Genomic DNA, 26,289 nt, shown 5'->3' with positions numbered 1-26,289 from the left:
TGTGCGAGCAAGGAGGCCTACAAACCTGACTCAGTTACACCAGCTCTGTCAGGAGGAATGGGCCAAAATTCACCCAACTTATTGTAGGAAGGCTACCCGACACGTTTGACCCAAGTTAAGCAATTTAAAGGCAATGCTACCAAATACTAATTGAGTGTATGTAAACTTCTGACCCACTGGGAATGTGATGAAAGAAATAAAAGCTGAAATAAATCATTCTCTCTACTATTATTCTGACATTTCACATTCTTAAAATAAAGTGTTGATCCTAACTGACCTAAGACAGGTAATTTGTACTAGGATTAAATGTCAGGAATTGTGAAAAACTGAGTTTAAATGTATTTGGCTAAGGTGTATGTAAACTTCTGACTTCAACTGTATATATCTCAACATATTTTTTTTTTTTTTATGTGTACTACGTCATCACACACAGCCTTTTATCTGCAACAAGTCATAAAGAAAGTACTTACTATAGAATTCTGTAGTATGCTGTAGAATGCTATACTGCACAGTGTAGTATCCCTTAATCATGTGTAGTACTTTGTATAGAATGTTGTAGAATTCTATAGTAAATACTACAGTATCATCCACACAAAATAACACTGTAGTAAATACTACAGAATTTGTAAAATTAGCAAAATCACTACAGTCCGCAAAAATATAGAACAAAATTCTATAGTAAATACTACAGTATTTAATTGGCATATACCCTGCCCATTCCCCTCCCCCATATCCCAATTTGTGCCACCCATAAGTGAGAAACCTACATGCCAAGTATAGACCATATATTGTGTTCCCTACAGGTTATAGAAAAGAGCAGAAGCGCTGAACTCTTCGTTCAGAACCCAGTCCTACCTACCTACCTACCTACCTACCTACCTACCTACCTACCTACCTACCTACCTACGTATCGTATCGACCGACCGACAAGTTATGGAAAATATGCTCTTTTAATATTTATCCAGTAGGTTTCCTCAAGGAGAAAGCCCCCCACTTATATGTCAAAGATAATAAAACGAAAACAATTGAGTAAATACTATAGTAATGTCCCCAAAAACACTACAGTAAATACAACAGCAAAACACCACAGTAATTACTATAGTATATACTACTCTTTTTTTTTACTACAGTATTTACACTATAGTAAACTGTAAATAATACAGTATACTACAGAATACTACAGTAAATACTACAGTAAAGTCAGCATTAACACTACAGTGAATACGATAGTATTCCTACCATAGTATACACTATAGTATTTTTTTATGTGGGTACACACAGTACACACACAGATGCTAACTCACATTGATACGCACACACATAGAGGAGATAGTATGAGATGAGATGAGATGAGATGTTACGTAGCTTCTCCAGGGTCAGTGTGTGTACATAGTAGTTTTAAACTGAACTGCAGCTCTAATAAGACCAATTGCAGATAAATAAAAGATGACATTGCTGACAGGGTTGGACTCAACTGTGTGTGTGTGTGTGTGTGTGTGTGTGTGTGTGTGTGTGTGTGTGTGTGTGTGTGTGGCTTCCTGTGTGCGTACATGCATGGATGTGTGTGTGTGCCTGTTTCCTATGTGCATGTGCGTATGTGCATTGGTCTCTGTGTGTGTGTGTGTGTGTGTGTGTGTGTGTGTGTGTTACAGAGAGGAAATGTGTTATCTTGTGCCTGATAAACTATTGATCATCTGTTCATGTGTATCTCTGTGTTCATTTGTCAATGAGAGATAACCAAAGCAGCGGGGTTGTGTTTGCCTGTCTGTTGTCCCAGTGCAATAGGCCAATCTCAGATACACAGTTATTGTCACTCAGCACCCTGACTGGGAATGCTGTTTTCTGTCTTACACTACAGTAGGGGCCTGAGCTGTAGATCAAATTGGCTGTTGGCTGTAGACACTTCACTGCCATCCATGTAATGGGCCTGGGAAATACAGTATCAGGAAGATGGTTGGTTAAGGTTGGCTTTGGCTGAGCTATCTACTGGTGATTTCAGGTAGGGAGGAGTTCAGGTATGACTTACCATATCTAACTCTGAATGTGTCTCAAATTACACCCTATGACCTACTTAATGCACTATTTCTCTTCAGAAACCTGTGTCTTTTCATACGGTTCTGGCCCAAAGTAGCACCTTACATAGAGAGTAGGGATTCACGTGTGATGTGTGCTCCATTGACATGTGTCACTTTGTCCTCATAACATCCCAGATCAACACTCCATTGAGGGGATCCTGTCTCCTGCACTTACGTCTGCCTGCATAACTACTATGTGGTTTCCGTGGTTATGGGTGTATTTACGCTAGTGATGTACGATGTATCCCTCCCTGCTCTCTCTCACTCTTCAGGCCTGTTGGCCCAATTGCATGGAAAATGTCTCAATGTGAACAATGTACTCTAAAACCAGAAATGGAGTCAGTGCTTCAGCTACTGAACAGGGAGACACATTCACGTGGCAGGTTGGCTGCTTTCTGACTGCTCCTTTATCTGCAGTTGACAGTAGGTAAAAATGTTGTAATTTATTCAGTGAATAAGTCAATACTTATAGCACTATTTTACAAATGTGACTGGTACAATTTGACTAATTATGTTGTTACTTATTACATTACAGTTATATTGGTTAGTTACAATTAAAAGAATTTGTGTAAGCAGGATTCTGTTTGTTTGTAAATTAGCCACTCTCGATGAGGTTGTTTCACAATTCTTCTCCACAACCCATTATAAGTGACAGCTGTCGTGCTTCCGTTGAGCCTGAATGGAAATCATTCTATCTATCCCAGTCCTTCTGGACCAACCAACATACTGCTGTCTCCTGATGTCATCATCTAGCCTCCATCTGAGAGATGCTGTAACTGCTGTACATCTCTGTCACACATGGGGATGGAGGGGGTTTAGAAAACCATTAGAATTGTATTCACTTCAATGCAATTGTAATTACAATCCAACATCTATTGTAATTACCATTTTAACTGTATATTGCATTTTAGTTATCGTAATCAAATTGTAACCCCTCCATCACCTGGCTATAACAGCACTCCCTCAGGAGCCCCCCTTCTGCCCTCCTGACCCCCTTTATTACAGCGGTTTAACTGGGTCTTTAATCTCTATCCAATGATCAATCACGATCTGTCGCTCCGGGTCATATCCTGGGCCCTGACCCCTGACTCCTCCCGGGGGGCTATGTTCCAATCACAGAGAATCAGGAAGAGCATTGCTTTTGACAGCAGGCTTTCTGACAGGACTCCTGGGAAATGTAGTGTTGGTGCTCCAAAGAGGAATATGAGTCACCATCTGTCTCCCGCACTACGTGTGTGTGTGTGTGTGTGTGTGTATGCTCTTTGGATACCTGTGCAGAGGGAACAAAATGTTATCACACTATGTATACCCCCAGCCCCCCCCCACCACAAACACACACACACACACACACACCACACACACACACACACACACACACCCACACACACTACATTACTGTAAACCACATGCAACATGCTCACACAAGCCTTTCTGACAACACACACACACAAACACACACACATGAACACACACACACACACACAGAGCAGCTCTGCCTTCCCTGTCCCCCACTCTACGGGCTGTTTAACGATTCCCGGCGACGTCCCCAACCCACATTGACATTCCTGTCTTGCCGCTAGTTTCATTGTGCATTCTGGAGAGAGAGAGAGAGAAAGAAAGAAGACCCCTCCTCCTCCTTCTGCTCTCTCTCTCTCTCTCACTCACACACACAAATACACACACACACACACACACACATATACACTACCTGTCAAAAGTTTAAAAAACCTACTCATTCAAGGGTGTTTCTTTATTTTTACTATTTTCTACATTGTAGAATAATAGTGAAGAAATCAACACTATGAAATAACACATATGGAATCATATAGTAACCAAAAAAGTGTTAAACAAATCAAAATATATTTTATATTTGAGATTCTTCAAATAGCCACCCTTTGCCTTGATGACAGCTTTGCACACTCTTGGCATTCTCTCAACCAGCTTCATGAGGTAGTCACCTGGAATGCATTTCAATTAACAGGTGTGCCTTCGTAAAAGTTAACTTGTGGAATTTCTTTCCTTCTTAATGCGTTTGAGCCAATCAGTTGTGTTGTGACAAGGTAGGGGTGGTATACAGACGAATGCCCTATTTGGTAAAATACCAAGTCCATATTGTGGCAAGAACAGCTCAAATAAGCAAAGAGAGGTCAGTCAATACGGAACATTTCAAAAACGTTGAAAGTTTTCAAGTGTAGTCACAAAAACCATCAAGCGCTATGATGAAACTGGCACTCGTGAGGACCGCCACAGGAATGGAAGACCCAGAGTTACCTCTGCTGCAGAGGATACGTTCATTATAGTTACCAGCCTCAGAAATTGCAGCCCAAATAAATGCTTCACACAGTTCAAGTAACAGACACATCTCAACATCAACTGTTCAGAGGAGACTGTGTGAATCAGGCCTTCATGGTCGAATTGCTGCAAAAAAAACACCACTAAAGGACAACAATAAGAAGAAGAGACTTGCTTGGGCCAAGAAACACGAGCAATGGACATTAGACCGGTGGAAATGTGTCCTTTGGTCTGAAGTCCAAATTGGAGAATTTTGGTTCCAACCACCGTGTCTTTGTGAGACGCGGTGTGTATTTCCCACCATAAAGCATGGAGGAGGAGGTGTTACGGTGTGGGGGTGCTTTGCTGGTAACACTGTCTGTGATTTATTTAGAATTCAAGGCAGACTTAACCAGCATGGCTACCACAGCATTCTGCAGCCATACGCCATCCCATTTGGTTTGGACATAGTGGGACTATCATTTATTTTTCAACAGGACAATGAACCAACACACCGCCAGGCTATTTTACCAAGAAGGAGAGTGATGGAGTGCTGCATCAGATGACCTGGCCTCCACAATCCCCCGACCTTAACCCAATTGAGATGGTTTGGGATGAGTCGGACCGCAGAGTGAAGGAAAAGCAGCCAACAAGTGCTCAACATATGTGGGAACTCCTTCAAGACTGTTGGAAAATCATTCCAGGTGAAGCTGGTTGAGAGAATGCCAAGAGTGTGCAAAGCTGTCATCAAGGCAAAGGTTGGCTACTTTGACAAATGTTTTCGGCTTTCCTTTGACACCGCCTAGTATATAGGTCCTGGATGGCAGGAAGCTTGGCCCCAGTGATGTACTGGGCCGTGCGCACTACCCTCTGTAGCGATTTACGGTCGGATGCCGAGCAGTTGCCATACCAGGCAGTGATGCAACCAGTCAGGATGCTCTCGTTGGTGCAGCTGTATAACTTTTTGAGGATCTGGGGCCCCATGCCAAATCTTTTCAGTCTCCTGAGGGGGAAAAGGCTTTGTCGTGCCCTCTTCACGACTTTCTTGGTGTGTTTGGACCATGATAGTTTGTTGGTGATGTGGACACCAAGGAACTCTACCCGCTCCACTACAGCCCTGTCGATGTGAATGGGAGCGTGTTCGGCCCTCCTTTTCCTGTAGTCCACAATCATCTCCTTTGTCTTGCTCATGTTGAGGGAGAGGTTGTTGTCCTGGAACCACACTGCCAGGTCTATGACCTCCTCCCTATTGGCTGTCTCATCGTTGTCGGTGATCAGGCTTACCACTGTTGTGTCGTCAGCAAACTTAATGATGGTGTTGGAGTCATGTTTGGCCACGCAGTCGTGGGTGAACAGGGAGTACAGGAGGGGACTAAGCACGCACCCCTGAGGGGCCCCCGTGTTGAGGATCAGTGTGGTAGATGTATTGTTGATTTATGGAGGGTAAAGCATGGCAAGTCAAGCCCAGACAGTGTCCCTCCAGACTTCTAAATCAGCCCAGAGTGGATCAGGAAGTGATGGCCATAGAGGCAGGAGGAGTAGGAGGGCTCTGATTTACTGTCTCTCTGCCTAAAGCTTTAAACACACCCCACCATCACAATCAATCACATGCTAGTGTCACACTCACACACACACTCACTCATTCACTCAGTCACTCACATACACACACACACACTCCCCTTCTCTCTCTAACCGTGTGTTCCTACGGTCGATTCATATACAGCTGGGTCCTACATGCCCTGCGGTCGGTCAAGCCCATAAAGAGAGATTCAGCCAATCAGTCATAGTCTGTACAGCAGAACAGAGAGGTTAAGGGAGAGAGCAAAGACACAGTTACAGAATGGCTCCCTTTGTGGATCTAACAATCAGCTGTTTTGGGGCTAAGCATCTGTAAGGTGTTACTGTATATTATCCCTGTGGTGTGCTTGTGTATGTTAAAGAAAGAGAGAGAGAGAGAGAGAGAGAGAGAGAGAGAGAGAGAGAGAGAGAGAGAGAGAGAGAGAGAGAGAGAGAGAGAGAGAGAGAGAGAGAGAGAGAGAGAGAGAGAGAGAGAGAGAGAGAGAGAGAGAGAGAGAGAGAGAGAGAGAGAGAGAGAGAGAGAGAGAGAGAGAGAGAGAGAGCGCAAGAGAGAGAGAGAGAGAGACTCAGTGTTATATTAAAAGACATAGAGGTAGGTCTGAGAGTAAGAGAGATGTAGAGTTGGAGGTGACAGGCGATTGGTGCATTGCAGGTGTGTGAGAGAGAGAGAGAGTCAGGCCCCTGCAGTGCTCTTCTGTAAGGCAACATCAATCCAGACTCCAGTTACCTGCCATCTCAGTCTCATGTCTCCACAGAGAGATGGGAAGGACGTGGAGTACGCTATAGTGTCTGCCCTGCATGCAACAAGATCAACCACAGAGTATTTATACTCATACTTTTAGTTATATTACTGCAATTAATCACATTGACTTGGTTAGAGGAAGTGTCCGAGCCCTCCCCATAAGCAAGCCAATAAGGAAAGGAGAGAGGAGGAAGTATAGTTGTTGTAAGTGTTGTGTTGATATCTGTTGTCCTGATGAGGACCTGCAGGTACACAGGAGGAAATACAAGGGACAACATGACACTGGACACATGGTAGCCTAGCAGTTAAGAGCATTGGGCCAGTAACCGAAAGGTCACTGGTTAAAATCCCCAAGGCACAACCTTAATTGCTCCTGTAAGCCACTCTGGATAAGAGTGTCTGCTAAATGCATACTCCAAGAATTCTTTCAATCTCAAAAAATAACTATATAGTCCAATAATTAATCCATGCCTGGTGGAGTTCTGATCAATTCAAAAATGAATAATATCAAGGTAATTATAGAGTGAATATCATAATGATAATCGCAATAATCAGGGTAGCACTTCTGTTCAAATAGCGATCACCTATTTCTTTCTGTTTTGCCAATATCATAAACTCCCTCAAAGTCACTGCAGCATTTAAGCAACTTCCAAACATCAATGGACAAAGTGCAAAGTTGACATTTTAATTGGGGACAGAATTCCACTTATTCTCTCAGGTTAATCTAAATGAAACCCCATTATTGGTCTAGTTCATGCAGAAACACAAGGATCTATGTAATTTTTGTTTTAAATTATTTGGTATGTTAATTAGATAGAGAGATGGAGGTGAAAGGTAGGAAACAGAGTGCTGAAAGAGCAGTAGATTCCAACCCAATGCTGGCACCAGTACATTGTACATGTGTTCCGGAGGCAGCAGCTTAGACCGCTAGACCACCCCAGACCCAAGGGTCTATGTAAAGTTGGCTGAACTTTTTAGTGTTGGTGTCTCCTTCCTCTGTGTTGTGTGTTTGGTTTGGTTTGGTTTGCCTCCTTTTAGAATGTTGACAGACCCACTGCCCACTGGGCACACACTGGTTGAGTCACAAAACAACATCAACAAAAACAACCCAGAAATTAACAGTAAACATTGCACTCACAAAGGTTTCAAAATGATAAAGACATTTCAAGTCTTATATTATCAGCTACAGTGCAATGTTTATCCACATGTTGTTATGTTACAGCCTTATTCTGAAATGAAAAAATAAATACAAATCCTCATCGATCCACACACAATACCCCATAATGACAAATATAAAAGAACTGAAGACCATCAGGCCATCAGACTGTTAAATAGCCATCACTAGCACATTAGAGGCTGCTGCTGCCTATTGAAATCACTGGCCACTTTAATAATGTTTACATTTCTTACACTACTCATCTCAGATGTATATACTGTATTCTATTCTATAATATTCTACTGTATCTTAGTCCATGCCGCTCTGTCATTGCTTGTCCATATATGTATATATTCTTCAATTCAATTCCTTACTAGTTTTGTGTATATTGGGTATATGTTGTGAAATTGTTAGATATTACTTGTTAGATATTACTGCACTGTCGGTGCTAGAAGCACAAGCATTTCACAACACCCACTATAACACCCACCATCTACTAAACACGTGTATGTGACAAATACAATTTGATTTGATTTGATTTGATTTTAAATATTACATTTACATAAGTATTTCGACCCTTGTTGAAGCACCTTTGGCAGCGATTACAGCCTCTGGTCTTCTTTGGTATGACGCTACAAGCTTGACACACCTGTATTTGGGGAGTTTATCCCATTCTTCTCTACAGATCTTCTCAAGCTCTGTCAGGTTGGATGGGGAGCGTCGCTGCACAGCTATTTTCAGGTCTCTCCAGAGATGTTTGATCGGGTTCAAGTCCGGGCTCTGGCTGGGCCACTCAAGGACATTCAGAGACTTGTCCCGAAGCCACTCCTGCATTGTCTTGGCTGTGTGCTTAGGGTCGTTGTCCTGTTGGAAGGTGAACCTTACCCCCCAGTCTGAGGTCCTGAGCGCTCTGGAGCAGGTTTTCATCAAGGATCTCTCTGTACTTTGGTCCGTTCATCTTTCCCTCGATCCTGACTAGTCTCCCAGTCCGTGCCGCTGAAAAACATCCCCACAGCATGATGCTGCCACCACCATGCTTCACCATAGGGATGGTGCCTGGTTTCCTCCAGGCGTGACGCTTGGCATTCAGGCCAAAGAGTTAAATCTTGGTTTCATACGACCAGAGAATCTTGTTTCTCATGGTCTGAGAGTCTTTAGGTGTCTTTTGGCAAACTCCAAGCGGGCTGTCATGTGCCTTTTACTGAGGAGTGGCTTCTATCTGGCCGCTCTATCATAAAGGCCTGATTAGTGAAGTGCTGCAGAGATGGTTGTCCTTCTGGAAGGTTCTCCCATCTCCACAGAGGAACTCTGGAGCTGTAAAATTCTGTTTTTGCTTTGTCATTATGGGGTATTGTGTGTAGATTGATGAGGAATTGTTTTTATTTAATCCATTTTAGAATAAGGCTGTAACGTAACAAAGTGGAAAAAGTCAAGGGGTCTGAATACTTTCCGAATGCACTGTATAAGCAACCGATGCTAGTTGCTGCATACTAGATCTCTCTTTCAACATTTCTAACAGATATTTTCATCTGTCACATGAAACCGCTCGCATGTGCAGTGTGCTATTGACAACAGTGTTTTCCCGCTAATTGCATTATGGAACGAACATTCTCGCATAGCCTACTGCCTTGTGCATAGATGCGCTTATAATTTTATTGAATAATCGTTTATCAACATTTTAAGCTAAACGTTCTCATCTGTTGCATCAGACTCATTGCTTTTTAACGTTGTTTTTATGTAGCCTAGGCCTACTGGTTGTATGAATTTGGGATCTATCGTCACACAACTGTCCCAGCGTCTGTTTGGAATAAGCTATTTCTTTCTTCGACAAGCTGACCAATAGAATAGGTCAACTTTTCTACTATGGGGGATAGTAGATTGACATAGGCTAGTGATTTTGCTGTTCGTTACTTGTGTGGTTGGCTGAGGAAAAGTAAATGTGAACAGTTATTCTAACATCAAAGTGTGCATCAGAATTTGGTAAGAAGGACCGCACATTGTTGCATGTTCTGTTAATTAGCAATAAGACACGCGAGGCAGTGCTGTATCATGAATACATTCACAGGTAAATGGCGTTGTTCGGCCCGACGTGATAGCAGAGGGCCAGTCAACCCATTTATCTGTGACTGTATTCATGATACAGCACTGCCTCGCATGCCTTATTGCTTTTATAAAACTGTTACCAACATATTAAAATAACAATGAATTACATATTTTCATTAAAAACTTTATTTTGATAAGTCAATTCATACAATTTAATTCTTCCAACAGAATATATAGTCCGGACAAAAATCTGGTTGTTAGTTATTTTGGTCATGTTGCTACAGACACGACCCAATCATTAATTATTTTTAGTTGCTATGCAAACGGACTGATCGTCCGTTCTAAACAAAAAGCTTGCTACGCAGGCTGGATTACGTTATTGTCACTTGCTAGCTAGCTAGCCAACTTCAGCTAACTCAGTCACGTCAAACATTGAATCTGGAATGACAGTACAATGTCTACATTTTCGTTTGTTTTAGCTTTTTTTCTATTGGCATTTAGTTGGATATGTCCATGATAATGACGTTGATACGTGATTTCTACTGGCTCAGAAAAAGTTGTTCACTCTATGTATGGTACTACAGAGATCAAAATTAAAAAGTAAAACAGGGTTTCTGAGGTTGGAGAGGCAGACAGCAAGGCTTATATTAACCCCAGCTTTACCAAACTAAATGCTAGGCAATGGAAATAATGTGCGAGTTGAGATAAACACAACCTTACAACCAAACACACACTCCACCGACAGACTCCTACAATGTTTTTTAAATGTGAAAAATACCCAGTCTCTCTCTCCACAGGAATATCCCTGTGAGGACTGATGTAACCCTGTGAGGACTGATGTAACCCTGTGAGGACTGATGTAACCCTGTGAGGACTGATGTAACCCTGTGAGGACTGAGCTAACCCTGTGAGGACTGAGGTAACCCTGTGAGGACTGATGTAACCCTGTGAGGACTGAGGTAACTCTTGGTGTTTTGCTCTACTCTCTCCCTCTCTGGGGACCCCTCTCTCTCTATCTCTCTCGATCACTTTACCTCTATTACTCTACGTCTATTCTTTCCACATCTCTCCCTCTAACTATCCCAAGGATAAACCAGACTTGTGGAGGTCTACAATTTTTTTCTGAGGTCTTGGCTGATTTCTTTTGATTTTCCCATGATGTCAAGCAAAGAGGCACTGAGTTTGAAGGTAGGCCTTGAAATACATCCACAGGTACACCTCCAATTGACTCAAATTATATAAATTAGCCTATCAGAAGCTTCTAAAGCCATTACATCATTTTCTGGAATTTCCAAGCTGTTTAAAGGCACAGTCAACTTAGTGTATGTAAACTTCTGACCCACTGGAATTGTGATACAGTGAATTATAAGTGAAATAATCTGTCTGTAAACAATTGTTGGAATAATTACTTGTGTCATGCACAAAGTAGATGTCCTAACTGACTTGCCCAAACTGTAGTTTGTTAACAAGACATTTGTAGAGTGGTTGAAAAACGAGTTTTAAAGACTCCAACCTAAGTGTGTGTAAACTTCCGACTTCAACTGTATACATATATACACTACCGTTCAAAAGTTTGGGGTCACTTAGAAATATCCTTGTTTTCGAAAGAAGCAATAAAACTGGCCTTCTTGAGACTAGTTGAGTAGAGTTGCAAAGAAAAAGCCATATCTCAGACTGGCCAATAAAAAGAAAAGATTGAGATGGGCAGTCTGAGATATATCTTTTTCTTTGCAACTCTGCCTAGAAGGTCAGCATCCCAGAGTCGTCTCTTCACTGTTGATATTGAGACTGGTGTTTTGCGGGTACTATTTAATGAAGCTGCCTTCATTTCTCAGAACAAGAATGGACTGACGAGTTTCAGAAGGAAGTTCTTTGTTTCTGGCCATTTTGAGCCTGTAATCGAACCCACAATTGCTGATGCTCCAGATACTCAACTAGTCTCAAGAAGTCCAGTTGTATTGCTTCTTTAATCAGCACAACAGTTTTCAGCTGTGCTAACATAATTGCAAAAGGGTTTTCTAATGATCAATCAGCCTTTTAAAATGATAAACTTGGATTTACAAACACAACGTGCCATTGGAACACAGGACTGATGGTTGCTGATAATGGGCCTCTGTATGCCAATGTAGATATTCCATAAAAAATCTGCCATTTCCAGCTACAATAGCCATTTACAACTTTAACAATGTCTACACTTGTCACGGAATCAGCCGAGGCTACTCCTCCTCCTTGCTCGGGCAGGCTTCGGCGTTTGTCGTGCCCGGAGTACTAGCTGCCACCGATCTATGTTTCGGTGTTTGTCTAGTTAGTCTTGATTGTTTTCACCTGTTTCCGTTTATGTTACATTGTATTCCCTTTATATCCCCCAGTCTCTCATTGGTTATTGTGTGTAATTGTTTTCCGTGAGGTCGGCAGTGTTCGGGTGTATGCGTATTTTGTTCCTCCCTGTTTGGAGGTTTTGTTTGTATTTTTGATTACTGTGCAAGTAAAGTTTGTCTGCCAGTAGCTCGGTGTCCTGCGCTTGACTTCGCTCACAGCATACACGTCGCCCTGCCAATGCAGGATGGAATGAGAGGGCCCTCATCGACCACTACAGATGTAGCCTGAGGGAGGACGTGCGTCGGGAATTGGCCTGCAGGAACACCAACCTCAGCTTTGACCAACTGGTGGACATGTCCATTCGCCTGGATACCCTGTTGGCTACCTGCGGACGTCCGGATTCAGGGCCGTCCGTTCCATCCCCCAGCACTTCCGAGCCGACCCCTTTGGAGCTCGGAGGTGCTGGTGCTAGGGAGACCAGGAGAGAGACCAGGAGGGAGGCCGTCCCCTGCACCAACTGTGGCCGCAGAGGACACACTGCTGGTCGGTGCAGGGGAGGGTCTCCTAGGAATCGAGGCAGTAGGCAGCGCACTGATGAGTCATTCCAGGTGAGTAGGCACCCAACTAACCCAGAGCTCTCTGTTGTGCATATGAGTATTAAAGTTGTGTTTCCCAAGGTTTCTCCTCACTCCCAGCATAAGGCACTAGTAGATTCAGGCGCAGCTGGGAATTTGATCGATCGCCAGTTCACCTATAAGTTAGGGATTCCTATTGTACCTGTTGATGTGCCCTTCCCCATCCATGCCCTAGATAGCCGCCCTTTGGGGTCAGGATTGATTAGGGAAGTCACAGCGGCTCTTAGGATGAAAATGCAGGAGGGCCATGAGGAGATAATACGTTTGTATTTGATTGATTCTCCTGCGTTTCCCATGGTGTTGGGGCTTCCCTGGTTAACATCTCATGACCCCAACATTTCATGGCAACAGAGGACTCTCAAGGGATGGTCTGATCAGTGTTTCGGGCGGTGTGTAGGTGTGTAGGTGTTTCCGTAGGGGTAACGACGGTGGAAAGCCCGAACCAAGTTCCCACCATGCACATTCCACCTGAGTATGCCGATTTGGCACTCGCCTTCTGTAAAAAGAAGGCGACTCAATTACCACCTCATCGACAGGGGGATTGTGCGATAGACCTCCAAGTAGGCTGCGCTTCCGCGTAGTCATGTGTATCCTCTGTCTCAGGAGGAGACGGCGGCTATGGAGACATACGTCGCCGAATCTCTGAGACAGGGTTACATACGGCCGTCTACTTCCCCTGCATCCTCGAGTTTCTTTTTTGTGAAGAAGAAGGATGGGGGTTTACGCCTGTGTATTGATTACCGTGGTCTCAATCAGATCACAATCAAATACAGCTATCCACTCCCTCTGATTGCTAGTATGACGGAGTCATTACACGGGGCACGATTCTTCACAAAATTGGATCTCAGGAGTGCGTACAACCTGGTGCGCATTAGGGAGGGAGATGAGTGGAAGACAGTATGAGTACCTCGTCATGCCATACGGTTTAATGAATGCTCCTTCAGTCTTCCAATCATTTGTGGACGAGATTTTCCGGGACTTGCATGGACAGGGTGTAGTGGTGTATATTGATGACATTCTAATATACTCCGCTACACGAGCCGAGCATGTGTCCCTGGTGCGTCGAGTGCTTGGTAGACTGTTAGAGCATGACCTGTATGCGAAGGCGGAGAAATGTCTGTTCTTCCAGGAGTCCATCTCCTTCCTGGGACATCGGTTGTCCGCGTCAGGGGTGGAGATGGAGATTGACCGCGTTTCTGCCGTGCGTAATTGGCAGACTCCCACCACGGTGAAGGAAGTGCAGCGGTTCTTGGGTTTTGCCAATTACTACCGGAGGTTTATCCGGGGCTTTGGACAGGTAGCAGCTCCCATTACCTCTCTGCTAAAGGGGGGCCCGGTGCGTCTGCGGTGGTCGGCTGAGGCGGACAGGGCGTTTAGACATCTGAAGGACCTGTTTACCTCGGCTCCGGTGCTGGCACATCCGGATCCCTCTTTGGCGTTCCAAGTTGAGGTGGATGCGTCCGAGGCTGGGATCGGCGTTGTGCTGTCTCAGCGTTCGGGTACGCAACCAAAACTCCGCCCCTGTGCTTTCTATTCTAAGAAGCTCAGTCCGGCAGAGCGCAATTATGACGTGGGGGACAGGGAGCTGTTAGCTGTGGTTCAAGCCCTGAAGGTGTGGAGGCATTGGCTTGAGGGGGCTAAACACCCTTTTCTCAGTCTGACTGACCATCGTAACCTGGAGTACATCCGGGCAGCGAGGAGGCTGAACCCTCGCCGGGCAAGGTGGGCTATGATTTTTTCCCGATTTGTATTTAAGCTCACCTATAGACCAGGGTCACAGAACGCTAAGGCAGACACCCTGTCCCGACTATATGACACAGAGGACAGGTCCATTGAGCCCACTCCCATACTTCCGGAGTCTTGTCTGGTGGCACCGGTGGTGTGGGAGGTTGATGCGGACATCGAGCGGGCATTACGTACCGATCCTACTCCCCCACAGTGTCCAGAGGGTCGGATGTACGTGCCGCTCGAGTTTCGCGATCGATTGATATATTGGGCTCACATGTCACCCTCCTCTGGTCATCCTGGTATTGGACGGACAGTGCACTGCCTTAGTGGGAAGTACTGGTGGCCCACTTTAGCTAAGGACGTGAGGGTTTATGTTTCCTCCTGCTTGGTGTGCGCCCAGTGTAAGGCGCCTAGACACCTGCCCAGAGGGAAGTTACAACCCCTACCTGTTCCACAATGGCCGTGGTCTCACGTATCGGTGGATTTTGTCACTGACCTTCCCCCCTCCCAGGGGAACACGACGATCTTGGTCGTTGTGGATCGGTTTTCGAAGGCCTGCCGTCTCATTCCTATGCCAGGTCTCCCTACTGCCCTACAAACTGCTGACGCCCTGTTCACACACGTCTTCCGGCACTACGGGGTGCCTGAGGATATAGTGTCTGATCGGGGTCCCCAGTTCACCTCTAGAGTCTGGAGGGCGTTTATGAAACGTCTGGGGGTCTCGATTAGCCTTACCTCAGGTTTTCACCCCGAGAGTAATGGGCAGGTGGAGAGAGTGAACCAGGATGTGGGTAGGTTTCTGAGGTCCTATTGCCAGGACCGGCAGGAGGAGTGGTCGGGATATATTCCCTGGGCAGAGATAGCCCAAAACTCACTCCGCCACTCCTCCACTTACCTTATGCCTTTTCAGTGTGTGCTAGGTTATCAGCCGGTCCTAGCACCTTGGCATCAGAGCCAGATCGAAGCCCCTGCGGTGGACGAGTGGTTTCGGCGCTCGGAAGAAACCTGGAACGCTGCGCATGTCCATCTGCAGCGGGCTATCAGGCGGCAAAAGGCGAGCGCCGATCGCCACCGCAGTGAGGCTCCGGTGTATGCACCGGGAGATCGGGTCTGGCTCTCGACCCGAAACCTGCCCCTTCGCCTGCCCTGCCGGAAGCTGGGTCGGTGGTTTGTGGGGCCATTTAAAGTCCTGAGGAGATTGAACGAGGTATGTTATAGGTTACAACTGCCCATGAATTACCGCATTAACCCCTCGTTCCATGTGTCTCTCCTCAGGCCGGTGGTGGCTGGTCCACTCCAGGAGAGTGAGGTACGAGAGGCTCCTCCGCCCCCACTAGACATCGAGGGGGCCCCGGGCCTGCAGTATCTCGTGGAGTGGGAGGGGTACAGTCCGGAGGAACGGTGCTGGGTCCCTAGGAGGGACATCCTAGATCCCTCCATGTTGAGGGACTTCGACCGGAGTCATCCGACTCGCCCTGCTCCGCGTCCTCCTGGCCGTCCCAGACGCCGGGGTTGGCGCACGGCTGGAGCCACGCAACAAGGGGGGTACTGTCACGGAATCAGCCGAGGCTGCTCCTCCTCCTTGCTCTGGCAGGCTTCGGCGTTCGTCGTCCCCAGAGTACTAGCTGCCACCGATCTATGTTTCTGTGTTTGTCTAGTTTGTCTTGATTGTTTTCACCTGTTTCCCATTATGTTATATTGTATTTCCTTTATAACCCCCTGTCTCTCATTGGTTATTGTAGGTAATTGTTTTCCGTGACGTTGGCAGTGTTCGGGTGTATGCGTATTTTGTTCGTCCCTGTTTGGAGGTTTTGTTTGTATTTTTGATTACTGTGCAAGTAAAGTTTGTCTGCCAGTAGCTCGGTGTCCTGCGCTTGACTTCGCTCACAGCATACACGTCGCCCTGACAACACTGTATTTCTGATCAATTTGATGTTATTTTAATGGACAAAAACAATTGCTAGTTTAGAAACAGGCGCTTCACAGGTCCTCAACTGGCAGCTTCATTAAATAGAACCCGTAAAACACCAGTCTCAACGTCAACAGTGAAGAGGCAATTCTGGTGATGCTGACCTTCTATGCAGAGTTGCAAAGAAAAAGTGAAATCTTAGACTGGCCAATAAAAAGAAAAGATTAAGATGGGCAAAAGAGCACAGACACTGGACAGAGGAAGATTGGAAAAATGTGTTATGGACAGACGAATCGAAGTTTGAGGTGTTCGGATCACAACGAAGAACATTTGTGAGACGCAGACCAAATTAAAAAATGTGCTTGATGCCATCTGTCAAGCATGGTGGAGGCAATGTGATGGTATTTATCTGGCCCTTCATTGGACACTGTGTTAACAAACCTCCAAACAAGCTTCAATGCCATACAACACTCCTTCAGTAGCCTCCAACTGCTCTTAAACACTAGTAAAACTAAATGCATGCTCTTCAATCGAACGCTGCTGGCACCCGCCCACCCGACTAGAATCACCAATCTCGACGGGTCTGACCTAGAGGATGTGGACAACTACAAATACCTAGGTGTCTGGTTAGACTGTAAACTCTCCTTCCAGACTCACATTAAGAATCTCCAATCCAAAGTTAGATCTAGAATCGGCTTCCTATTTCGCAACAAAGCCTACTTCACTCATGCTGCCAAAGATGCCCTCGTAAAACTGACTATCCTACCGATCCTTGATTCGGCGATGTCATTTACAAAATAGCCTCCAACACTCTACTCAGCAAATTGGATGTAGTCTATCACAGTGCCATCCGTTTTGTCTCCAAAGCCCCATACACTACCCACCACTGTGACCTGTACGCTCTTGTTGGCTGGTCCTCACTACATGTTCGTCGTCAAACCCACTGGCTCCAGGCCATCTATAAATCACTGCTAGGCAAATCCCCGCCTTATCTTAGCTCATTGGTCACCATAGCAGCACCCACCCGTAGTCTGCGCTCCAGCAGGTATATCTCACTGGTCATTCCCAAAGCCAACACCTCCTTTGGCCGCCATTCCTTCCAGTTCTCTGCTGCCAATGACTGGAACGAATTGCAAAAATCTCTGAAGCTGGAGACTCTTATCTCCCTCACTAACTTTAAGCATCAGTTGTCAGAGCACCTTACCGATCACTGCACCTGTACACAGCCCATCTGAAATTAGCCCACCCAACTACCTCATCCCTATATTGTTATTTCTTTTGCTCTTTTGCACCCCAGTATCTCTATTTGCACATAGTCTCTTGCACATCTATCATTCCAGTGTTAATACTAATTGTAATTATTTTGCACTATAGCCTATTTATTGCCTTACCTCCATAACTTGCTACATTTGCACACACTGTATATATATTTTCTGTTGTATTTTTTGACTTTATGTTTTTTTACCCCATATGTAACTCTGTGTTGTTGTTTTTATTGCACTGCTTTACTTTATCTTGGCCAGGTCGCAGTTGTAAATGAGAACTTGTTCTCAACTGGCTTACCTGGTTAAATAAAGGTTAAATAATATAATTGTTTTTAAAAGAATGGTCTGGGGGTGCTTTTGTGATGGTAAAGTGGGAGATTTGTACAAGGTAAAAGGGATCTTGAAGAAGTAAGGCTATCACTCCATTTTGCAACGCCATGCCATACCCTATGGACAGCTCTTGATTGGAGCCAATTTCCTCCTACAACAGGACAATGACCCAAAGCACAGCTCCAAACTATGCAATAACTATTTAGGGAAGAAGCAGTAAGCTGGTATTCTGTCTATAATGGAGTGGCCAGCACAGTCACCGGATCTCAACCCTATTGAGCTGTTGTGGGAGCAGCTTGACCGTATGGTACGTAAGAAGTACCCATCAAGCCAATCCATCTTGTGGGAGGTGCTTCAGGAAGCATGGGGTGAAATCTCTTCAGATTACCTCAACAAATTGACAACTAGCATACCAAAGATCTGCAAGGCTGTAATTGCTGCAAATGGAGGATTCTTTGATGAAAGCAAAGTTTGAAGGACACAATTATTATTTAAATAAAAAATCATTATTTCTAACCTTGTCAATGACTACATTTCTTATTAATTTTGCTATATTTCCTATTCAAACTCATTGAAAGTATGTTTTCATGGAAAACAAGGACATTTCTAAGTGACCCCAAACTTTTGAACGGCAGTGTATATATTTCTCTACCTGACTGCCTGACTGACCGTGTGCATGTCTTAGTGTGTGTATGTGTTTGTGTGTGTGTGTGTGTGTGTGTGTGTGTGTGTGTGTGTGTGTGTGTGTGTGTGTGTGTGTGTGTGCTTGCTTTATGCCAATAGGCACCAGAGGAATGGAGCAAACCGAGCAGCTGCACCCCCACTTTCAAAATAGGGGTGCAAATGTATGTTTTTGCACCTCCATGTTTTTACCAGGAAATGATCATGATCCCTTGGGTAATTTGTCATTTGCAATGGTTAGTAATGTTTTGAGCTAGTCTGTATTAAAATAGATATGTATATTTGATATATCATAATTAACATATTGCATTTTGCTACCCCCTGTCTCCTCAAGATGAATGATTTTGAACACTCAAAAGTTTTGCTTGATTCCTCATGCCACTGTTTTGGTTTAGTGCAGTTAGAAAGCACCAGTGGTGTTTAAAATGAAAAGGCACCTGCACATGTTTTAAAAATCTATTTTGATGTGCTGTTGTTACATTTGTATCATTGTTTCATGTCTGATGCACTCAGGGTGTTGTTACATATAATTTGAATGGCATGTATCAGGAACACATTTATTGTCAATTCACTTTGCATAAGCATAGCTGTATCGCAGCCTCTGACTCTGAGTAGCCTTCCATCAGCATACCAATGGTTGCACCTTTGCAAAAAACTGCATGTCCGGTAGCTCGCGGGCTGTCAATGAGTAGCTCGCAAGGAGATACTGAGAAATATTCAGTAGGCCTAATGTTACATAATTAAATCTGTGAAATATGTTTTCTCCCCAAGCTGTTTACAGGCATTTAACACCATGCTGCATTTTTGCCATATATTTTCCCAACATCAATCAGTTAAATCACATTGTTAAAATGTTTTAATTCAGTTACAAAATTAACAGTCCTGGCTGAGCCACATATGCAAGACAACCTGTGGCTGCTTCACGGATACATTGTAGCCAAGCTGTGGCTGCACGTGCTTATACGCAAAATTCATTAAGCACAGGATATATTTGTCCCCATAAAAACGGGAAGTAGGGGTGCTGAGGGTGCAGCACCCACTGATATTTTTTTAAATATACAGCTCTGGAAAATAAAAAAGAGACCACTGCAAAATTATCAGTTTCTCTGGTTATACTATTTATAGGTATGTCTTTGGGTAAAAATAACATTTTTGTTTTATTCTATAAACTACTGACTGTCACACCCTGGCTCTGGGGACTCTATATGTTGAGCCAGGGTGTGTAGATTCATTGTGTTTGTGTGCTGAGTTTGAGTGTCTAGTTATTGTATTTCTATGTTGGCCAGAGTGGCTCCCAATCAGAGGCAACGAGTGTCAGCTGTTGCGGGTTGTCTCTGATTGGGAGCCATATTTAAACTGTCTGTTTTCCTTTTGTGTTTGTGGGATCTTGTTCCGTTTTGGTTTGTTGCCGTGTCGGTTGTGTTATACCGAGGACGTCACGTTTTCGTTTTGTTGTTTTGTTCGTGCATTCATTAAATAAATAAATATGTTTGCAACTAACGCTGCGCATTGGTCTACTCCGTATAACGATCGTGACAGAAGATCCCACCATACCAGGACCAAGCAGCGTGTCCAGGAGCAGGCAGCCTGGACGTGGGAGCAGATCTTGGACGGGCAGGGGTCCTGGACCTGGGAGGAAATCCAGGCCGGGATGGATCGCCGGCCATGGAGGGAGACGGTAGAGGCGCGACGGAGAGAGGAGCAACGGCGTAATCAGTGTCGTCGTCGGACGGAGGAGAGGCAACCCAAAAAAATTTTTTAGGGGGGGGCACAGGGCATGGACGACGGGGCTGACGGAGGCAGACAAGGGGCGAATTCAGAAGGCCACCAGGTTACGGGAGCCATTGGTGAGAAGAGGGAAGGAAGATGTAGAGGCGCGGCGAGAGGTACTGAGGTGTATTGCCAGTCCGGTCCGGCCTGTTCCTGATCCCCGTTTAAGGCCAGTGGTGTGTGTTCCCAGTACGGTCCGGCCTATTCCTGCCCCTCGCACCAAGTGTACGGTGCGCGTCGCCAGCCCGGCCCGGCCTGTTCCTGCTTCTCGCACCAAGTGTACGGTGCGCGTCGCCAGCCCGGCCCGGCCTGTTCCTGCCCCTCGCACCATGTGTACGGTGTGCGTCGCCAGCCCGGCCCGGCCTGTTCCGGCCACTCGCACCAAGCCTACGGTGCGCGTCGCCAGCCCGGCCCGGCCTGTTCCTGCCACTCGCACCAAGCCTACGGTGCGCGTCGCCAGCCCGGCCCGGCCTGTTCCTGCCACTCGCACCAAGCCTACGGTGTGCGTCGCCAGCCCGGCCCGGCCTGTTCCTGCCACTCGCACCAAGCCTACGGTGCGCGTCGCCGGCCCGGCCTGTTCCTGCCACTCGCACCAAGCCTACGGTGCGCGTCGCCAGCCCGGCCCGGCCTGTTCCTGCCACTCGCACCAAACCTACGGTGCGCGTCGCTAGCCCGGCCCGGCCTGTTCCTGCCACTCGCACCAAGCCTACGGTGCGCGTCGCCAGCCCGGCTCGGCCTGTTCCTGCTACTCGCACTAAGCCAGGGGTGCGAGACGTCAGCCTGGTAAGGCCCGTTGCTGCTCCACGCACCAAGCCAGGGGTGCGAGTCGTCAGCCCGGTAAGGCCCGTTCCGGCTCCACGCACCAAGCCAGGGGTGCGCATCGTCAGCCCGGTCCGACCCGTTGCTGCTCCACGCACCAAGCCAGGGGTGCGAGTCGTCAGCCCGGTAAGGCCCGTTCCGGCTCCACGCACCAAGCCAGGGGTGCGCATTGTCAGCCCGGTAAGGCCCGTTCCGGCTCCACGCACCAAGCCAGGGGTGCGCATCGTCAGCCCGGTCCGGCCCGTTGCTGTTCCACGCACCAAGCCAGGGGTGCGCATCGTCAGCCCGGTCCGGCCCGTTCCTGCTCCACGCACCAAGCCAGGGGTGTGCGTCGTCAGTCCGGCACAACCCGTGCCTGGGTCACCGGTGCCTGGTCAGGTCAGCTGCTCCACAACGGAGCTTAAGCAATCCGCTCCTTCGATGTCCAGTCCAGCTCCAGCCAGCGGGGCCAGACCGGACCAGGGGCGCTACGGGGGGATTATTGAAGGGTGGTGGTCAAGCCCGGAGCCAGAACCGCCTCCGAGGAGGAATGCCCACCCAGCCCTCCCCTGGTTTGTTTTTGGTGAGGCGCGGTCGCAGTCCGCGCCTTTGGGGGGGGGTACTGTCACACCCTGGCTCTGGGGACTCTATATGTTGAGCCAGGGTGTGTAGATTCATTGTGTTTGTGTGCTGAGTTTGAGTGTCTAGTTATTGTATTTCTATGTTGGCCAGAGTGGCTCCCAATCAGAGGCAACGAGTGTCAGCTGTTGCGGGTTGTCTCTGATTGGGAGCCATATTTAAACTGTCTGTTTTCCCTTTGTGTTTGTGGGATCTTGTTCCGTTTTGGTTTGTTGCCGTGTCGGTTGTGTTATACCGAGGACGTCACGTTTTCGTTTTGTTGTTTTGTTCGTGCATTCATTAAATAAATAAATATGTTTGCAACTAACGCTGCGCATTGGTCTACTCCATACGACGATCGTGACACTGACAACATTTCTCCCAAATTCCAAAAATAAATATTGTCATTTAGAGCATTTATTTGCAAAAAATGACATCTGGTCGAAATAACAAAAAAGATGCAGTGTTGTCAGACCTCGAATAATGCAAAGAAAATAAGTTCATGTTCATTTTTAAACAACACAATACTAATGTTTTAACTTAGGAAGAGTTCAGAAATCAATATTTGGTGGAATAACCCTGATTTTCAATCACAGCTTTCATGCGTCTTGGCATGCTCTCCACCAGTCTTTCACATTGATGTTGGGTGACTTTATGCCACTCCTGGCGCAAAATTCAAGCAGCTCGGCTTTGTTTGATGGCTTGTGACCATCCATCTTCCTCTTGATCACATTTCAGAAGTTTTCAATGGGGTTCACGTATGGAGATTGGGCTGGCCATGACAGGGTCTTGATCTGGTGGTCCTCCATCCACACCTTGATTGACCTGGCTGTGTGGCATGGCGCATTGTCCTGCTGGAAAAACAAATCCTCAGAGTTGGGGAACAATGTCACAGCAAAAGGAAGCAAGTTTTCTTCCAGGACAACTTTGTACATGGCTTGATTCATGCGTCCTTCACAAAGACAAATCTGCCCGATTCCAGCCTTGCTGAAGCACCCCCAGATCATCACTGATCCTCCACCAACTTTCACAGTGGGTGCGAGACACTGTGGCTTTTAGGCCTCTCCAGGTCTCCGTTTAACCATTAGACGACCAGGTGTTGGGCAAAGCTGAAAATTGGACTCATCAGAGAAGATGACCTTACTCCAGTCCTCTACGGTCCAATCCTTATGGTCTTTTGCAAACCTCAGCCTGGCTCTTCTTTGCTTCTCATTGATGAAGTGTTTTTTTTTTTAGCTTTACACGACTTCAGCCCTGCCCCTAGGAGCCTGTTTCGAACCGTCCTCGCCATGCACTTCACCCCAGCTGCCGTTTGCCATTATTTTTGTAGGTCACTTGATGTCATCCTACGGTGGTTGAGTGACATTCGAATGAGTTGGCGGTCATCCCGGTCAGTAGAGAGTCGTTTTCACCCTCTGCCGGTCTGTAGCTTTCTTGTCCCCAATGTCTGCTGCTTGACCTGGTTGTTATGAACCGCCGTCTTTGAAATTTTAAGGATGGAAGCAACCTTAAAACCCTCTGCCAGTAAAGCCAGAATTGAACCCTTCTTTTCCTCACTCAAAACGTTCCTTTTCCTTTTGGCATGGTCAATAGTTATGTTTTGATTAATATTACTTTTGAGGTACTATTACCACTGTTTTTGCCATCCAGCTGGTCCTATTGCAAGAGGATAGTGATGACCACAGCAGTGGTTTTTATACTTTTCCTCGTTAAATAAGATTTCGTTCAGGTGATCACCTAATCAGCACCTAATTCAGTAGAATGAGGTGTGTCTATGTTGGAATTCAACAGACACTGGAATGGAATGGCTGTCATACATGTATAGATGCTGATTTAAGAAGAATTTGCAGTGGTCTCTTAATTTTTTTTCCACAGCTGTATATATAATAATAATAAACAATAAATAATAATAATAATACAATATATATCTTCTTATGAAAGAAAAGGTTGGAGACCACTGCTCTAGACCAAACCTTTCATATATGACCCATATTACCGGAGCTATATTGTATTATTTTTATTGCAGATTTGGGCTGCAATTTCTTTGATATATATAGCTGCCCCCACATAATTGAATTTGATAAGGATAGTTATAAATTAATGCGTTTGCAATATTGTTTTTAAATGAACGTAATCTATGACCAAACTCCAGTTTGCATTTTCAAGTTGACAGTTCTTGTTCAACGCCCTACCAGATAACACTGCCATATTGAGAAAGAAAATTGTTAAAAGATCAATCAAAGTTCACATTTGTAACTGTACTACATTATTGTGATCGCATTATTTGTGACAAAAATACAATGAAAACCTCATGTGTGATTTAACAATACTTTTACTTAACTTAACAAGTAAAACATTCTCATTCTTATTGGGGAAAACAATATTATTCCTTCCATTTTCGATTGTATTTCCTCATTGTCATGCATTATCCTGGCCACTTTCTTAAAAGTTTGACCTGTCAATCGGTCACTGTGAGTGGGTTTTTTAGGATGATTATCTTTATGAGTCTCCGGGTTGGTAGGGTTTCAGACCTGTCTATTAATTATTGGTGATGGGTTTTCAGGGAAGGGAGTAGATTAGTAATCTAGTCATTAAAACACATTTTCAATATAATTTATTGTGGCAAATTCTTCAAAAAATAGTTGTGTTCTGTTTATGAATATGGATTCCCCCTGTTAAGAAACAGTGTAGAATTGCAGGAAAATGGGTTTTTTAAATGCATTTTTATTTTTGCTTTTGCACCCCCACTTTCAGACAATGTCAGGCACCCGTGTTTATGCCTGTGTGTATGTCTTTGTGTGTATACCTGTGTTTATGCCTGTGTGTATGTCTTTGTGTGTATACCTGTGTTTATGCCTGTGTGTATGTCTTTGTGTGTATACCTGTGTTTATGCCTGTGTGGCATAGCCAAGATGACATACCCAAGATGGCATAGCAGTGCGATCGTGTTTTCTGTAGTGTCCTTTATGTAAATAGCCTGTTTTTTGTTTTTTTGTCTTTTTCGTATATATTTTTCAATCTCACTTTCCATCCTTTAACTAAATATACTTTCCTGCAACCCGCCTCACCCAATGTGGAATGGATTCTGTTGTTTCTTCATACATTTTTATCCAGAACCTCTGGCTGAAACTAGCCAGCTAACTAGCTACTTGCTATTAGCCACCGTTTAGCGGTCTTCACCATTGTCCGTGGCCGTGGCCTGCACTACATACCAGCCAGCCAGCTCTAGCCTGGACTATTATTCGGCCAGTCTGCACTGTCTGCACAGTGCGTTATCGACCCTGAACATATCGTTTTTTCTGCTGGAATCACTGAACCATTAACAACAGATTCATCGCTACTAGCTAACTGCAACGAAATGGATGTTTTGTGGTTGGCTAATCAGCCCTGAGTTAGCCTTGAGCCAGGCCCATCTCCCGGCTATCTACCTCCTTGTCAACCGGACGGGACCTCCTATTGTCGACACGGAGCCCCGCCGATCCAACACGACAGGCTTCCCGTTACGACGTCGACCACGAAGATCCATCTGCTAGCCCCGGCCCGCTAGCACACGCTAGCCGTGGCCTCTTGCTAGCTAGTGCTGTAGCAGCCCCCGAACTACCTCCGAACTCTCCTATTGCTGTTCACCGGACCTTATGATAACTCAGCTATACAGCTGATGCCTGCTGGACTGTTCCATTTTACGGTACTGCATCCTGTTTATGTTTAGCCTCAGCCCAAACTTTGTCGACATTACCAGCTGTTGTCTTAGCACTCTCAAATTACACCTGTGATTGCTTTATGCCTCTCTCCCATGTCAATATGCCTTGCTTATTGCTGTTTCGCTTATTTCTAATTGTACTATTTCACTGTAGATCCCCCAGCCCAGCTAAATCTGCCTCTTTTGTCCCACCCCCCATACACGCAGAGACCGACTCAATCGGTGCCTCCAGTGATGCTATCTACTTCATCGTTACCCAACGCTTAGGTTTATCTCCACTGTACTCCTATCCTTCCATATCCTTTTCTGTACATAATGCCCTGAATCTATTCTACAACGCCCGGAAACCTGCCCCTTTTTTTCTCTGTACCCAACGCACTAGAAGACCAGTACTTAAAGCCTTTAGCCATATCCTTATTCTACTCCTCCTCTGTTCCTCTGGTGATGTAGAGATTAACACAGGCCCTGTAGCCCCCAGTATCACTCCTACTCCCGCGGCGTTATCATTTGTTGACTTCTGTAATCGTAAAAGCCTTGGTTTCTTGCACGTTAATATCCGAAGCCTCCTTCCTAAGTTTGAGTTTTTCACTGCGCTAGCACTCTCCGCCAACCCTGATGTTCTAGCAGTGTCTGAATCCTGGCTTAGGAAGGCCAACAAAAATTCAGAAATG

The 26,289-nt window shown here is 45.6% G+C and overlaps 1 protein-coding gene and 1 non-coding gene across 2 annotated transcripts in view; one reads left to right on the top strand and one right to left on the bottom strand.

Annotated features, from left to right (window-relative positions):
* LOC121537094 (transmembrane protein FAM155A-like) overlaps positions 1 to 26,289 on the bottom strand; it is a 171,193-nt gene that overhangs the window by 92,921 nt on the left and 51,983 nt on the right. The gene's annotated exons all lie outside the window — the stretch shown is intronic.
* LOC121565558 lies at positions 937 to 991 on the top strand. Its single transcript, XR_006000618.1, has one exon. It is a non-coding gene; the product is annotated as a U7 small nuclear RNA (small nuclear RNA).

The sequence above is a fragment of the Coregonus clupeaformis genome, chromosome 23 (genome assembly GCF_020615455.1).
Source record: "Coregonus clupeaformis isolate EN_2021a chromosome 23, ASM2061545v1, whole genome shotgun sequence".
Taxonomy (NCBI): Eukaryota; Metazoa; Chordata; class Actinopteri; order Salmoniformes; family Salmonidae; genus Coregonus; species Coregonus clupeaformis.
The sequence above is the reverse complement of the archived record's forward strand: the minus strand, read 5'-3'. Positions and strand labels throughout refer to the sequence as shown.